Raw genomic sequence first — 15845 nt, forward strand, 5'->3', positions numbered from 1 at the left:
GAGGATGGAGGGAGGTAGATAGCAAAAGACAGACAGAGGGGGGGGGGGTATAAAGTACAGGGCAGAAGAGAAAGATCAGAATAGAGTGGGAGGGCAGGAGAATTAGACAGGAGTATAGAATCTAGATGTAGGAGCTCAGAAAGAGAGAATCACTGTGTTAGTGTTTAAGAAGATGGGATAGAGGGGAGCTTGTAGACGGGAGGGGGGGGAGCTGTAGACGGGGAGGGGGGAGCTGTAGACGGGAGGGGGGGGAGCTGTAGACGGGTGGGGGAGCTGTAGACGGGGAGCTGTAGACGCGGGAGCGGGACTGTAGACGGGAGTGTAGCGGAGGGGGAGCTGTAGACGGGGAGGGAGCTGAGACGGGGCTGTAGACGGGGAGGGGGAGCTGTAGACGGGTGGGGGAGCTGTAGACGGTTGGGATGGCCGCATCTTTCCTTCTACAGTTTGACACTGTCTTTCGGCCCAGAGTGATCAGTCCATCTCATTTGTCCAAACGTCTGACCATTCCTTTCTCCAGTGTTGCATCCATAACCATATCATAAGATCTGAGGGAGAGGAAGAGACGGAAACAAAGACCGTTGGAGAGAGAGAGAAGCATAAGTTTAACTGGTTCAACTTCTTTCAAATAAGTAATGCAACTAATTATCTCTTGAACAAATATTTTAAATAATACACGAGGAGGGACTAAAAATAGAAAATAAACAAAAGAGCAAAACAAAAGCGGTGGTCTGGTGAGCGTTACCCCAGGGTGTGTCTGGGTGAGCGTTACCCCAGGGTGTGTCTGGGTGAGCGTTACCCCAGGGTGTGTCTGGGTGAGCGTTACCTCAGGGTGTGTCTGGGTGAGCGTTACCCCAGGGTGTGTCTGGGTGAGCGTTACCCCAGGGTGTGTCTGGGTGAGCGTTACCTCAGGGTGTGTCTGGATGGGAATGTGGGAGGGAGTGTGGTTGAGGGGCCGGGTCTTCTTGGACTCTGAGGTGTCCTGGGACCGGGGTCCTCCCTCCGCCCCTGTGTCGCCCCTCTGGCTCTTCCTCTTCCTCTTGTCCTTGGCCCGCCCCCCACGGCCCGCTCCTTTCTGCTCCTGGAGCTCAATCTGAAGAGAGAAGTGGAGGCAGGACAAAACATGATACATCAACCCACGCTATTCAGACAGTTTAAAACTAATAGAGCTACTGACTGTAACTAAATGGGAAATGTCAAAGGACCAACACCATTGGAGTTAAGCTATTACAACATACACAGCTAAAGGGTAAAGGTTTCCTGGTCACTCACCAGTATGAGTGTTTGGAGTGTGTGTCTCTGTGGCTCTGAAGCAGCCTGGAGGACCCTGTGGATGATGCTGGTCTGGTCCAGAGACACCTCCAGCAGGTCTCCCTCCAGCTGTAACTCCTCTAGCTGGGTCCTGGTGGTCAGGGACAGCTCTATCACTGGGCCTTTTAGTGAAGGGACCAGCGGCAACAGAGAGCCCACACCTGGGTGGAGGTACAGAGGGGTACAGTCAGATACAGGAGAAAAAGTCTACTGGGTTACATCATGGCCTGGAGGCGTTACAATATTGGCTACTAACCTGTTACATTGTAACGGCTTACGCCGTTTTCACATCCAGCCTGCGTGCCACCGTTCATCTCTTTCTTTAGGGTCTTCTTGGGAGAGTTCTCCTCTGTGAGGTCTATCACTCCCTCTCCCTCCCCTCCCTCCGAATCCGACAGCACTATCACCGACTCAGAGTTCCCTTTCTTCCTGTCCTCCTCTCCCTCCCTGTGAGGCTGGTTCTGTTTAAGCTCCTGCAGCCTCTCTAGTGCCCCCTGTATCTCTGGGGTGTCCAGTGCCTCCTTGGCGCGCCCCTGCCAGGTGATGGCCCTCTCTGTGAGACACTGCAGAGCCTCTCCCTCTGGCAGACGGACGGGCAGCCTCTGGAGCGCCACCAGCAGGGCCAGGATGGTCTCCAGACGCGGGCGCCGCGAGCGCTGGCACCGGGGGCACAGGAAGCGTGAGTCCCAGTCCCACCAGCAGAGGGGGTTGGTGGGGGGCTCTGAGGAGGGGAGCAGGAGGGAGGGGAACGGGACACACCCACCGTGGAACCAGTCTTTACACAGGTGGCAGCGCAGCAGAGGGGGGCGAGGCGCCCGGCCACACACACACACTGACTGAGGAGAGGCACTGCCTGTCGTTGTGTGGTTACTGTCCCCGTTCCCCTTTCCACAGTTCTCAGAGTGGAGAGCTGTGTCCAGCTCCATGGTGTCCTCCCCCCACCTCCCACCTCCGTTCTCCTTGTCCTCCTGCTCAGTCTTTACCTCTTTCTCTGCTTTCTTCTCCACACCTGGTTTAGACAGGTTGACCTGCTGGAGCCTCAGCAGAGCCCCTTTCTCCTGGTGCTCTCCTTCTTTAAACGCCGTCACCTAGAGCGGGACAGACAGATTATGCACTTTTTAATGGTCTCTGCATGCTGTATGTATGTGACTGAAGCGTCGCTGTAGCCCTAATAGAAACTGCCTTGAGACTAATCAAGTTGTTTGGATATGACATTCTGAAACTGGTAGGTAACACCAACACACTGAACAGACTAGAACGTGGCTAGGCCAGACTCCATGCAGACTCACAATGGCTCCAGGGTCTCTCAGGTCCTGAGCAGAAAGGCCCAGAGTGTTGGTATCGGTGTCATCTAAACAACTCGTCTCCGCTCCCCTCGCTTTACGCTTCTCCACGCACGGACACAACACCTACAGCGAGACAAAGTTGTGAGGCTCAAGGTGTTAGTAAGAGTCACATGTTAACACACATACTACTGGCTAATACACTCACATAGAAAGACATGTCAGGGCTGACAATGTTCACATACTCCCAAGACTTATTTCAACAAAGTTTGCAGATAGTCACAGTATCTATCTATGTCCCAAAGCTTCCCTCCCTATCCACTAAGCGTGATTGATATGTGCAGCAAATCCTTTTTAACCAGTGCGGGGCAAAACAACTGTAAATGAAGAACTAAGCAGGCCCACACAAGCCCCACCCCTGGCCTGTCTGACCTGTAGCAGGCTGTGCTGGCTGCTCTTCTTCAGGAAGGTCTTGGAGGCCTTGTCTCTCCAGGAGTGGGCGCTGGCTACCTGCAGCTCCAGCTGCCTCAGCTCCTCCATCCTGACTGGCAGGTCTCTACCTATCGCACCAGGCCCTCCAGGTCACCAGACACGGGTAGTGCTCCCCATTCTACAGCCACACACACACACACGTGAGAGGAAAAACCTGGGTTATGTTAAGTAAGGCACAACTTTGTGGAACAATGTCATAGACATGTACATTGTAGAACAAGGATACTTCTCTGACCTGTATTCATGCATTTCGTATTTCAACATTGCACAACGTTTGCCAATTGAACGTGGCCCAGGTTATGACAGACAGTAAGAGTTGGTGCTACTTGCCTGGATCTCCTCCAGGTCAGTGACCCAGGCCCTGGCCCGGCTCAGACAGCCCCGGAGAGACAGGATGTTGGGCAGCTTGACAGGATGAGCTGGGCCTCGTTCACTATGGCCTCCAAGGTGGACAGAGGGTGCTTCTGCCTGCAATCACACCAGGAGAGAGAGGACATTAGGAAGAGCAAAACAACCTGAGAACAGAGTGAGTCTAAAAGAAAAAGAGATGAGTGTGTGGGTGAGACAGTGAGGAGAGAATGACGGTGAAAGAGAGAATGAAAGAGTGAGTCAGTATGAGGTGTCCATCACCGTTGCTCCAAACAGATCTGGGCCTTCTCCTCCCAGCGTTCTGCTATCGTCAGCAGCTCCTGCAGCTCTGCCATGGCGGTTTCCACAGAGACGCTCTGGGGCACGATGCAGCCCGCCTCCATCAGGTTCCTGAGGACCACCAGGGTCACCTCACTCCCCTCGGGCCCCATGGTCCGGCGCACCTCGCCTAGCCAGCGCTCTGCTCCTGCATCCCCTTCAGGAGCTCACACTCAGGGGCATCGACAGGTAAGCCAGCCCCCTGCTCCAACAGTGCCTGGAGCTGTTCGGGGGAGGGGCGTCTGCGCGCCAGTCCCTGTCGCTCACTAGAGCCTGGGCCTGAGTCTGGAAACCCTCTATCGTACGCAGGACCGCCTGAGAGAAAGGGTAGAATAAAAGGAATGAGAGGAAGTAGGGAAAGAAGAGAGGCCGGACATTACAACGTTACAGCTACAGCAGTTACTGGTTCTCTCTGGTGGCTCAGGTCCAGCTGGAGGCTACTCACCTGTACGTCCTCCAGCTGGCTTATCACACAGGCAGGTTCTCCATCTTCTCCACTAGAGCCTTGAGTTCAGCCAGGGTCATCCTCCTGCAACACATACACAGCAATGTTTGTTATGGTGTATGTGAGTCACCGTGGAGCTAAATGCATTGGGTATGGCAGTGTGTGCTACCTGGTCAGTGGTCTTGTTAGGAGCTCCAGTGCTGGTCTGCTGACAGTGCTGTGTGTCAGTCAGGGCAGTGTTGAGTCTCTGGAGCAGCTCGTTGTCAGGGAACTTCTTCTCTGCTGCCTCTGCCTTCAGCACTCCAGATCCATGACGCCTGGAGAAACATGAACTCAAAATCAATATGCATTTTCACTCACTCTTAAGACATTTCTTTTGGGGACATGATTCAGTTACAGAAGTGTAGTTCAGCCACACAAGAAGTATAGAGCGGTATACTTGTCAAGTGTATAGTTTGTATCTATGGTGTGTAGTTCTTGACCTGTCTTGTTGCCCTCTTCCTGCTCCAGAGCCTCTTTCACTCTGTTGCCCAGGAATCAAACGACTCGGCTCGCACTTGAGCCGGTGTAACATGGCCAGCAGCTCACCAGTGTGTACCTGTACTGTAGGGAGAAGAAAAACGGAGGAGTCAGTGTGAGCGTAGTGGTAAAGAAAGGATACGTAGAGAGAAAGAGAGAGAGAGACTCAGTTAGTCATACCTGAGGTAGAGTTTGTCTGTGGGCAGTTACAGAGGTCCTGAGTGTGGTAGAGACAGACGAGGCGTTCAGTCAGTTGAGCAAGCCAGGGCCGACAGAAAGCAGGTGGTCTTGCAATTATCACACTGCCTCTCATCATCAGGTAGCAGCTCAAACGCCTCCCTCTCAGCCTCTGTGATGCCCTGAGAGAACACCACACACATGGATTTAAGAAACACACACAGCCAAGCAAAACTGCTTTACACACACACACAGTCAGTAATACACAACATACACCACTAACTCACATAACCAAACAGTCAATATAGCTCAAGAAGCCACAACAATCAAACAACTCACACACACCACAAAGTAAGTCCACTGAGTGCTCAAGTCAGTGACCAAACCACAGACAGCCTATAGGAGAGGCAGAGTTAACATCCATTTCCTTCAAATGTATTAGTCTCACCCTCTCCAGCAAGCCCTTGCGTAGCTCCCTCTCCTCCTGGACGATGCTGAACATCTCTCTGTGCGTGGCAGCGGCCAGGTTGAGGTCCAGCTTCTCTGGGCAGGCGGCCATCTTACAGGTCAGCTCCTCGTGGGAGAAAACACAGTACCGTCGCAGACGACAGGTAGTGCTCGATACAGGAGCGCCCTGCGGGCAGCTGACCGAGGGGGGGGGGTGGGGGGTGAATGCAAGAGACAATTTGAAAACAACGTACGACACTCCCATTAGGGTAGTATAGATACCTAGTTGGGAAGATTAGAGTCAGTTTTAGATCTCAGGACACAGATGAGAGCCTTACCCAGTCTGCAGTGCAAAAGTTGACAGCTTCAGCAAAGTTGTATCCCTGATTGAAGCCGCTGTGGTAAGCTCTGGGAAAGTGATGAACAACTCGCCAGCACATTGGTTGGTGCGCACAACCTGTCGATCAAATGCCAGAAGGACTCATCAGAATGGCCATTGTCTACAAATATTTCTCGCAGTTATTCGTCATAATCTCAACTCCATAATATTATGAGGTGTAAGTATGGTATGAGAGGTTGTGCGTTTACTTGCAATCCTAAGTGTGTGTGTGTGTGTCAGTATGTGAGTGAGTTGAGCGTTCGGAAAAGCGCTCATCGCTCATGGAGCGGTGCTCCACGTCGCTCCATTCAATTAAAATAACTTTTAAACAACACCCATCTATTTTTGTTACTACCTAGACCTACCATCTGGTTTTGAAGTATTGAAACCAAACCATTTATTTTAATTAAATGTATTTTAATAAAGAACATGAAAAAGGTGACTAAGAAGCGTTCATGACGTATTAAACAGTATTTAAAACACTAAATAGGCCAGGAACAGACAGGAAGGCTAAGATAAATTTTGATTTGATTTATTTATTTAGACTATATATTTCAAAGCCTACAAATAAAAAAAATTGTGAAGCATTTGCAAGTACGACACACTAGGCTGGCAGGACATTAAGCGCTCAGCATTTGATCAAACTTGTTTTATTAAACATTAGTGTCTATAAATTGCACATAGGCTGTTACTTAGAATTAATTACAATTTAAACAAAAAATGCACTTTGGAATTCAATATTAGAAACACACGTTTGCCAGTCTGTGTCTTCAGGCTCATGTGATGGTGCCTGGAGAGCAGGCCAGCAGCCTTCAGAGCTACTGGGGATGATAAACACCCTTTTGGGCCACTCTTGCCAGGCTGGGTGTAGTAGTTTTTCTTTCTGTATGTAGGCTAAAGGATTTTAAGTAAAATAACCCTATAAAAACAGAAAGCTCCTTGAAAGAGGTAATATGCCAGGCCTATTGGGCCAAAATCAATGAATGCCTGTTGTCTAGATAACAGAACAAACATTTTAAGAGATCAGATTTTTGTTTAGAAAACTTTGCTACAATGACACACTTAGCTAACTACCATGTCATTCCTTTCTGTTAGCCTGTGCACGTACAAGGACACCCTCGTTCTCTCGGGATACCTGTCTTTTCAGATTCCACGATGATTCTTTAGTTGTGGACATTACATCACTGCACTCCCTCTCTTGGTCCTAATCTTTGTAAGTCACCTTGATTTAGCAGCTGTGTGTTTTATCAGTGTCTTTATGAAATAATATAGCGAACTCCATGACAGTAGCTAAAGCCAAGGGCTAGAGCAGCACACAAGTAGACTACAAATGCATTCTGGGCCGGGCATGCCTGAGCTTGTGAAGTGAAATTGGAGCGGGCGAGAAGACCGACGCTCCAGCCTTTGGGAAACTCGCTCCACGCTCCAGTCAAATTGGGCACGCTCCACTCTCCGCTCACATACTCTGGTGTGTGTGTGACTCACCGGGACCCCGTGAGCCATGAGGATGTTGGGGTTCATAATAGTGACCAGCTGGTGGAGGAGGTCAGGCTGGAATTCAAACAGCTCTGGGGTCAGCTTCTTCATCACCTCCTCTAACCGCTCTGCTGCTCACAGAGGGAACCCCGTACCACGTCTTAGGCTCACCCCTGGAGGAGGAGAGGGGACAGAGAGAGGAGGGAGAGGTAAAGGGAACAGCGAGGGGAGAGAGAGGAACAGAGAGAGAGGGGAGAATGCGAACAGGGTTTCTCACTAGTCCTGTATAAAGCTATGGGCCATAAAAGGACAATCTCCACCATCTACAGATGAACTACCTATTAATACCCCATGTCTCCTGTAGGGTTGTAATGTTTTTGTGTACTGTACAGGTAGTGTCCTCTTTACCAGTGCAGGTAGTTGATGGAGTAGCTCCAGTGGTCTTCAATGTGCCAGCAGAAAGCGGAGAAGACCATGCCCACGTAGAGCCAGGGCACCTTCATGCCAGAGATGTCTGCGTTGATGTGGCACAGCAGGGACTGCTCCAGAACTGGCATCACGTTCAGGTTCCAGCCACTCCGGGCATAGTCCTGCGACAGAGCAGCAAGAGGTCAGCAACAGATCGAGTCAGCACAGTAGCAGATGACATGAGCAGATACAGAGCAGGTTAGCAGGAGGAACAGATACGCTATATCTGCATGTATATATATTATGTTGTACAAGGATCATATTAATGGCATATCAATGAGAGCGAATAGACAAACACGGTATATTTAAATAAATAAATAAATATATATTTAAAGAACTAATATAAGGAAAATGAGAAGACAAACAGGAGTGAGATATGAAAAGCGTGATAGCTAGTTACCGCTTCCTCTTGTGAGAGGTTCTTCATGCCGTTGTTCATGGGGAATCCACTGCCAAAATCTTTCGAGTGGATGTCTGCTCCATACTCCACTGTCACGTCCTCCTCTATACTACTGACCAAGCGCCAGAACTCTCTCTCCACCAGCTCTGTCGGAACCATCTACACAAGACATTTGTAACAAACTCACCAACAAAAAAACTCATATGGAGAAGAATAATGTATCAATATAATCAACTAGCATGTCTTCATTAGTAAGGACTAGTTTATCGCCACATCAGAGCAAAGCATTAATTTATAGTTTGTAGAGGCACTTACATGGACAGGCATGTTGAAGTAGTCTGCTTTGAAGGTGTCAGCCATTCCCCAAAACTCTGCAGGGTGTATTCTCTAGTAGCCTGCTCAAAACCAAAGGCCTCCGCTGGCCTCTTACACTCCTGGAGGAAGAAGAGAGGAGACAAGAGGCCATTGAAGAAATGGATTGGATGGAGGCAAATCAAAAGTTACCAGACATACAGATGACTATAATGCAAAAGTTTATGCCAGTGTTTTTCCTGACAGTGTTACATGTCAATAGCCTGTGTTCAATAGACAGAATTCTCCTGACCAGGCGTCCAGCCCCGGGTTCCATCAAACACACGTTTCCCCTACAAGCCACATCTACCAGAAAACTGCCTCAATGACTCCAGACTCCTCAGGTTAAAATATACACACAGAGGCTCCAGACTCCTCAGGTTAAAATATACACACAGAGGCTCCAGACTCCTCAGGTTAAAATATACACACAGAGCTCCAGACTCCTCAAGTTAAAATAACACACAGAGGCTCCAGACTCCTCAGGTTAAAATATACACACAGAGCTCCAGACTCCTCAGGTTAAAATATACACACAGAGGCTCCAGACTCCTCAGGTTAAAATATACACACAGAGGCTCCAGACTCCTCAGGTTAAAATATACACAGAGGCTCCAGACTCCTCAGGTTAAAATATACACACAGAGGCTCCAGACTCCTCAGGTTAAAATATACACACAGAGGCTCCAGACTCCTCAGGTTAAAATATAACACAGAGGCTCCAGACTCCTCAGGTTAAAATATACACACAGAGGCTCCAGACTCCTCAAGTTAAAATATACACACAGAGGCTCCAGACTCCTCAGGTTAAAATATACACACAGAGCTCAGACTCCTCAGTTAAAATATACACAGAGGCTCCAGACTCCTCAGGTTAAAATATACACAGAGGCTCCAGACTCCTCAGGTTAAAATATACACAGAGGCTCCAGATTAATTAGACGGTGGATGGCTGCAGCCACATAGCAAGATGTTTGTTTGAAAACAGGATGTTGTGGGTCTCAATAGCTAGTTTTCCATCAAATTTGTGACAGATGAATGTGACTATTCAAATATCTGCATAAAGAAAATATGCGTGTTTCCACCAAATCAGTGCGTGATGACATAGTGCACACAAAATGGACTTTCTCATGTACCGAATAAAAAAATGTCCATCACATTTTCTACTCTACTGATAGTTTTGACACAGAAACTGTTGGGTAAAATAGAAAATGTGTCTACTCTGGTCTACGTACGTGCACTCTAGCCAACGGCTGGCAGATTTCAGTGGGGGTAGGATAGTATGAGATTATTATGGATAAGAGAGAGAATATTTACAATTGTCAAACAGCAGTCAAGCATCATGTCACCAGAATAAGCCACTCCATATTTATTGAAAGGTGCATCAAGCTCATCACTGTGCACTTTCACCACCCAGTGAAGTTCACCATAACTTATTTCATCTGTCGCCTAATACACTGCATGGTTTCCTGAGTCCTAGTGGGAGGACCACACAACATGTCATCGCGTGACTCCAAGTTTACTTCGATATGATGGTTAATATATCAATATTACGCATAAAAAAAAGGGTTTCCACTGCCATTTCTCCCATAGAGGTAATTACTTTTACCGACACAAAAAGATCCCACTATGTCGATTGAACAAATTATCTGGCGGCATTCATGAAATTGTACTGAAACTTCCTGTTTCCATCACAGCTATCGTAATCATTTTTTATAGACGGTATGACTACTCTGTGGATGGAAACGTGTTCATGACGCTCTCACCTCGGCCACACATTTTGGGCAGCGCCAGTTGCCCTTAGGGGCCTCAGTGAGAGGGGGCAGCAGACAGAAGGTGTGGTAGTTGTCATCACAACCGTCACACAGCAGGAGCTTCTCATCCTCGTCGCCACGGCCACACATCCGGCACACAAACGAATCCACCTTAGCAGAACACAAACAGATAAGTGAAACAGAATTACAGTTCTGCATTTAAATTGCCACACGCAAATATGTTGGAAAGGAGCTGACTAACGAAATGGTAAATGTAAATTGTTTACCCATTAAATGACTGGCAGCATAGATGGTGTTCAACTAGCTTTATTTATTTTCCCATTTAAATTGCCACCTTATGATTCGAATAGCTATAACATCTGGTTTTGAATCAGACATAACCTACAGGGCTGGATTCCCAGACAGAGAATCTCCAGTGACCAGGCTTCTTAGTCCAGGACAAGCCTTAATCTGTGCCTGTATAACTTGCCCATAAGCGTGAATGGAGGCTAAGGCCCTTACAAACTGAGGGTTGCGAGGTTACGTACTCAGCCTCATGGTCATCTTGGTGCAGGGCCCGTCACCGTTTTCACCACCGTCTTGGTCCCCTTTGTCATGAGCTTCTCCACCTTCATGTTTCTCTTCCTCTTTCTTCACCTCACTCTTTATCGTGGCATCAGAGGGAGGAGGAGCCGTTGTGGTTGTGCTGCCATCTCCTCCTTTCTCTTTGACCTCCCCTGGCTGATCCTTGACCTGGACAGCAGGGGCTGCAGCCCGGACAGTCACAGTCTGAGGCAGCTCTTCTGGAAGGAGGGGAAATCGGAGAAGTGGTCAACATGCATCCAAAATTGCAACGTATTCTATATGATACTACTTTATGACCAGAGCCCACATTTCAGACCCAGGTAGGGGGGGTGAAGGATTGTAGCAGAGTTGTGTTACCTTTCTTGGGAATGCTCTTATTCCTGGGCACCAGTCCTAGCCCCATCATCTTAGGCCCTGCACCGTAAATCTGTAGTTTCTTCAGCTCTGGGTTCTTCTCTATGTCCTCCTCTGTGGGATCAGGCTAGGGTGACAAATGGCAAAAAGTCAGTATGGAGATGTGATGGGAGCAACACCAATACACTTTCAGGTATACTGAGAGGGAATGGAGAAGCAGAAGGGTCAAGGGGTCAGGAGATGGTGTGAGGATAATGGAGAATAGTAGTACTAGAGGGTCAGCAAGTAGAGTACAACCTCTACATACAGTACATCTTTGACTATTGACAGTTATTAAACAAAGGTAACGACCCACCACCGTGTTATAAGAAAAAGCATCCAAACACACGTACCAACAAAGGAAACTAATTTGGGGAACCTACATACAAGTCTCAACTCAGCTGAACTGAGTGATTAATACAATAAAAAATGCACTCAAATCGAGGTTGTGAGGCGTCATCTGCCTCAGATCCTAAATCTGTAAAACTTTTGAAGGGGCAATGCTTCAGAGCATAAAATGTACAAAGCTGTGTTTGCATTTTCCAAATATTTTACTTTCTCAAAAGGCCAAGTGGAGTGTCTAACGGGTTTCTTGTCAAACACAACCCACTGGTGATCAACTGCACTCAGCAGAGCACAAGCAGTCCCACAATAGCGCTGCAGAAGTGAGGGAATGGAAGCGTTAAGAAAGGACGCACAGAGACTGACTAACAGTAAAGAGATAAGAGGGGAGAGAGAGATTCACACTGATTTCATAAACAAGTACAGGCGAGACAGATAATTGCTAATGCATTTGCATAAGTTGTTGCCAGGGACAAACAGTGAGTGGGTGGGTGAGTGGGATAAGGGCTAAAGACAGCTAAAGCTTGATGCTAGGCTGTTGAATGGTGATGTTTGTTAAGAGTTAGAAAAGGACGGCAAGGGCCCTGCCGCAAAAAAAAAAAGGCGAGAGAGCGAGGGGTTTGCTGCTAGAGAAACCGAGGCAGACAGAGACATGGGGCGAGGGTAGAGCCGGGAGAGAGCGAGGACTCGCATTGTGCTCAAGAGAGACAGGCAGTACCGATGTAGAGATGTGTTGAGAGCCAGTGGAGAGAGGGTGGGGGGCAGAATCCTCTGGACCCTGCATAGGAAGACAACAGCAACAAAGAACTGAGACAGGAGGAGGAAGAAAAAGAAATGGCCGAGGAGAAGAAAAGAAACAGCCATTGGAAGAGTGAAAATGTATATGAAGAGATAAAAATCTGGTGTGATGAAATAGAATGACTTGTGTTTGACTGTAATAGGCGTGGGTAGACCATGTGTTTGCCAAATATAGCTGTGCTTGTACTGATCACAAGGTCTTTTTGATCCGTTTAGAACTGAGCCCTCAGAGAACGCATAGCCTAGGTCTCTCCAACCCTGTACCTGGAGAACTACCGTCATGCAGGTTCACCCCAACCCTCATCTAGCACACCCGATTCTAATCAATTAGCTGGTTGATAAGCTGAACTAGGTTAGTGACAACTTGGGTTGGGGCGAAAGTCCACAGGAGGGTAGCTCTCCAGGAACAGGGTTGGAGACCCCTGGCCTAGGTAATAAAACACTTCAGCTGAAAATTAAACACACACAAGGATGCTTACGTGGGTTTAAAACAAAACCATATCATCAGATTCTTATGGTGGGCTATGACCAATCCGATGACATCTCAGTGTAAAGTTTAATGGGACAGTGCAAATTTTAAGCCCTTTCTCTACTTACCCAGGGTCAGATTAAATGACGGATACCATTTGTATGGCTCTGCATCCAGTGCTAGCTGTTCTGGTAGACTTCCAGTTACGGTTGGGCAACCTTTGTCCCATCATGATTATGTACCCATAAAACACTGTTATATTGACCAACCCAACTATTCGCATTTATTTGAAACAAAACATTTTTTTAAACTTGGCTAAAATAACCGTGCTAAATGGAATGCTACAACTAGTACGAATCACGACGTAAGAAAGCCTGGGCTGAGGCTAAAGGGAGGCAAATCTGTTCTAGTATTCATTTCTGGTGGAGGAGCTTCAGCATGGAACAGGTTCGTGTGTGTGTCTGTGTGACACACAAACAATGGGAGTTTGATTAGGACCGGGCTGTCTTAGTGAGTTAGGTTAGTCTATACAAGGCTGGACAATAGTTGCCTCATAAAATACATTGCAAATAATAGACTAGGCTATCGACTTTCATTCTTGAAAGCGGCAACTTTAGGACAATACCTTCTTAGGTTGGAATATTTGGAAAATAAGCTACTGTTCATTACTAATTTGTCTTGAAGCTGTTATGAAAGCTCTCTTTCACACACACGAAACAACTTTAAACGTCCTTCATACTGGAGGCAGACACAAAAATGGTATACATGACTTCATCTAACTCTAGGTAAGTAGATGTCCAAAATCTCACACTATCCCTTTAAGCATTTCTTGCCATCGTTCAAATCAAATCTGGAGTAAGGCATATGAGGAAGCAAATCAAAAGATCTCACCACACCACCACTTTAAAATGCTAAATGGTACAAACAAAATGTATTCTATGGGTGAAAGACATGGGTACCCTACAGGTAACTACAATGGGTTAGCAATGTTCAATGGCAGGGGTGACAAAATGAACAAATCGGTGGTGTTGAAAGAGGGAAAGAGAGAAAGGAAGAGGGAGATATAGGGTGACATATAGCATATAACGAGAGCTAGTGTAACATGGGGCAAATGGCAGTAGCAGCAGACACCATAGCAGCAGCGTAGCGGTACACAGAGCAAGCATGCTGGTTGCGTTCTGAGCGCATCGTCGGGTCCATCTAGATGTTCCTTTCCAATTTGGAGAGAAAGAGCTGGAACTCAGATTCAATTCATTTGGATTAATGACTAATTTGGTATTACGTCATTTCAAATCGGATTAAGTTAGGAATACAACGATATGAATGAAAAGTAATTCCACTTTTCAATGCCAAAAGAGATGAGTATTATTACATGATTGTATGGGCGTATGACAACTTTAACTTCCTGCCTAACCAAAATCCATCACTGATAGTCTACCTAGAAGATAAAACAATCAGTGTGAAAAACCTACGAGTAAAATGTGTTAACGGCAGGTGTTACCCTAGCTGAGATCTGTGAACCGGTGCAGATCAGTAGTTTCACTAGCAGTTCTCAGAAGACAGTACATCACCACCCAATGAATAGATTTGGACACCATTCCTGAACGAGACTGGTTAAATATGGCTACTAACAGATTATGGTTGTGGAGAGTGAATGCTTACATCCTTGGAACGATCAACATGATCATGGAAATGAGTAAAATTAACCAACTTCTATTAGTATCTGTGAACTATACACACGACTGATACTGTTAAGAGGGAAATTATGTACGTCGGTCATTGGAGCTTGTGTGCTGTCACTCACGTCTGGCTGGAGACGATTGGCTCTGCGTCCGTAGCTGCTCGTCTTGGAGGGCTGGACAGACTGGCGTAGGGGGATGGAGTGGGGCTTGTATTCTCTATGCACCTCCTCTCCATCATATAGCTTTGGCTTAGTCTGCTACACACAGAAATCATGGGGTGAAACCCTCTTCTACATTCATGACTATGGATGGACAACATTTCTAAACAGTGCAACTGACTAAACAAATAAAGAATGTAAGTCAATGCATGTCGAATTCTATTTGATAGATCAGAGTTGATAGATCGCTTGTATAAGCACAAAAGATCAGGAGCAAAGTGGGTGAGTAGCGTTACCGGCAGGCTGGCACCAGTGTGGAACACCTCAAAGGGGTAGACAATCCTCTCGTAGTGTGAGCGCAGGAGGGAGCCAATGTTCTTGCCTGGAGGGTAGCCAAGCTTCTGGGCCACGCGAGCCCAGCGCCTCTCCTTACTGACTATATCAAACCCTCCCTCCTCTATCACAACCTACAACACAAAATAATACAAGTGCAGACAGCTCAGTTTTACTGGCTAAAGTACTATTGGATAGTGTTAGCAATGGTAAGTCTCAATAGGTCTTATTTTTTTTTGTTTTACAGAAATAAGACATGCAACAGGGGGTTTACTGAGAAATTAAAAACATGGGTCAGTCAGCTCCGGCACCTTGGACAGGCTGAAGAGGTCCAGGATGCGCCTCTCGATGTTTGGGATCTTGAGAGAGGATCCCTGGATCTCCCAGAACTTGGCGATCCGGTCCAAGTAGTTTAGCTTGACTCGTGTCTCGGGCGGGGGGGGGGGGGGGGGGGGTCAGGATTCAATATTATTAGAATGGACTGAAAACTAAAATATAATCTTTGGGTCAACCAGAACACGTGACTTCTAAAACAGTTCTTCAATATCAACCCATAGAAACAGAACAGGCTTGGAAGCTCTAACCCTGGCAATTTGACTGCTAAACTCATGTTAACATGAGTAATGTCTGCCTGATGATGGATTGCCATGGTAACGTAGTTTTTCTCTCCAAATCATGCTAACTGATGTAGCTCATGCAATGGAATGTATTTTGTGTAATGTCAGTTGAGTTGACTCAAATCACAGCACAGGTACACTTCCTGCTTTTACTTCCTGGCATGGGTACACTCAAAATGGATGCTAGTCTACCCATTATGCCATCGTTGACTTGAATGGGGATGACCGTTCTATTCATTCCATTTCTGAGACTCAACTATACAATGATACAATATATGAGGA

The 15845-nt window shown here is 47.1% G+C and overlaps 1 pseudogene; it reads right to left on the reverse strand.

Moving 5' to 3' along the window:
- Positions 1 to 164: 164 nt before the first annotated feature.
- Positions 165 to 15726, reverse strand: LOC111976294 (lysine-specific demethylase 5C-like; annotated as a pseudogene).
- Between the last annotated feature and the right edge of the window lie 119 nt (positions 15727 to 15845).

Source organism: Salvelinus sp. IW2-2015, linkage group LG17, assembly GCF_002910315.2.
Source record: "Salvelinus sp. IW2-2015 linkage group LG17, ASM291031v2, whole genome shotgun sequence".
In the NCBI taxonomy this organism is placed as follows: domain Eukaryota; kingdom Metazoa; phylum Chordata; class Actinopteri; order Salmoniformes; family Salmonidae; genus Salvelinus; species Salvelinus sp. IW2-2015.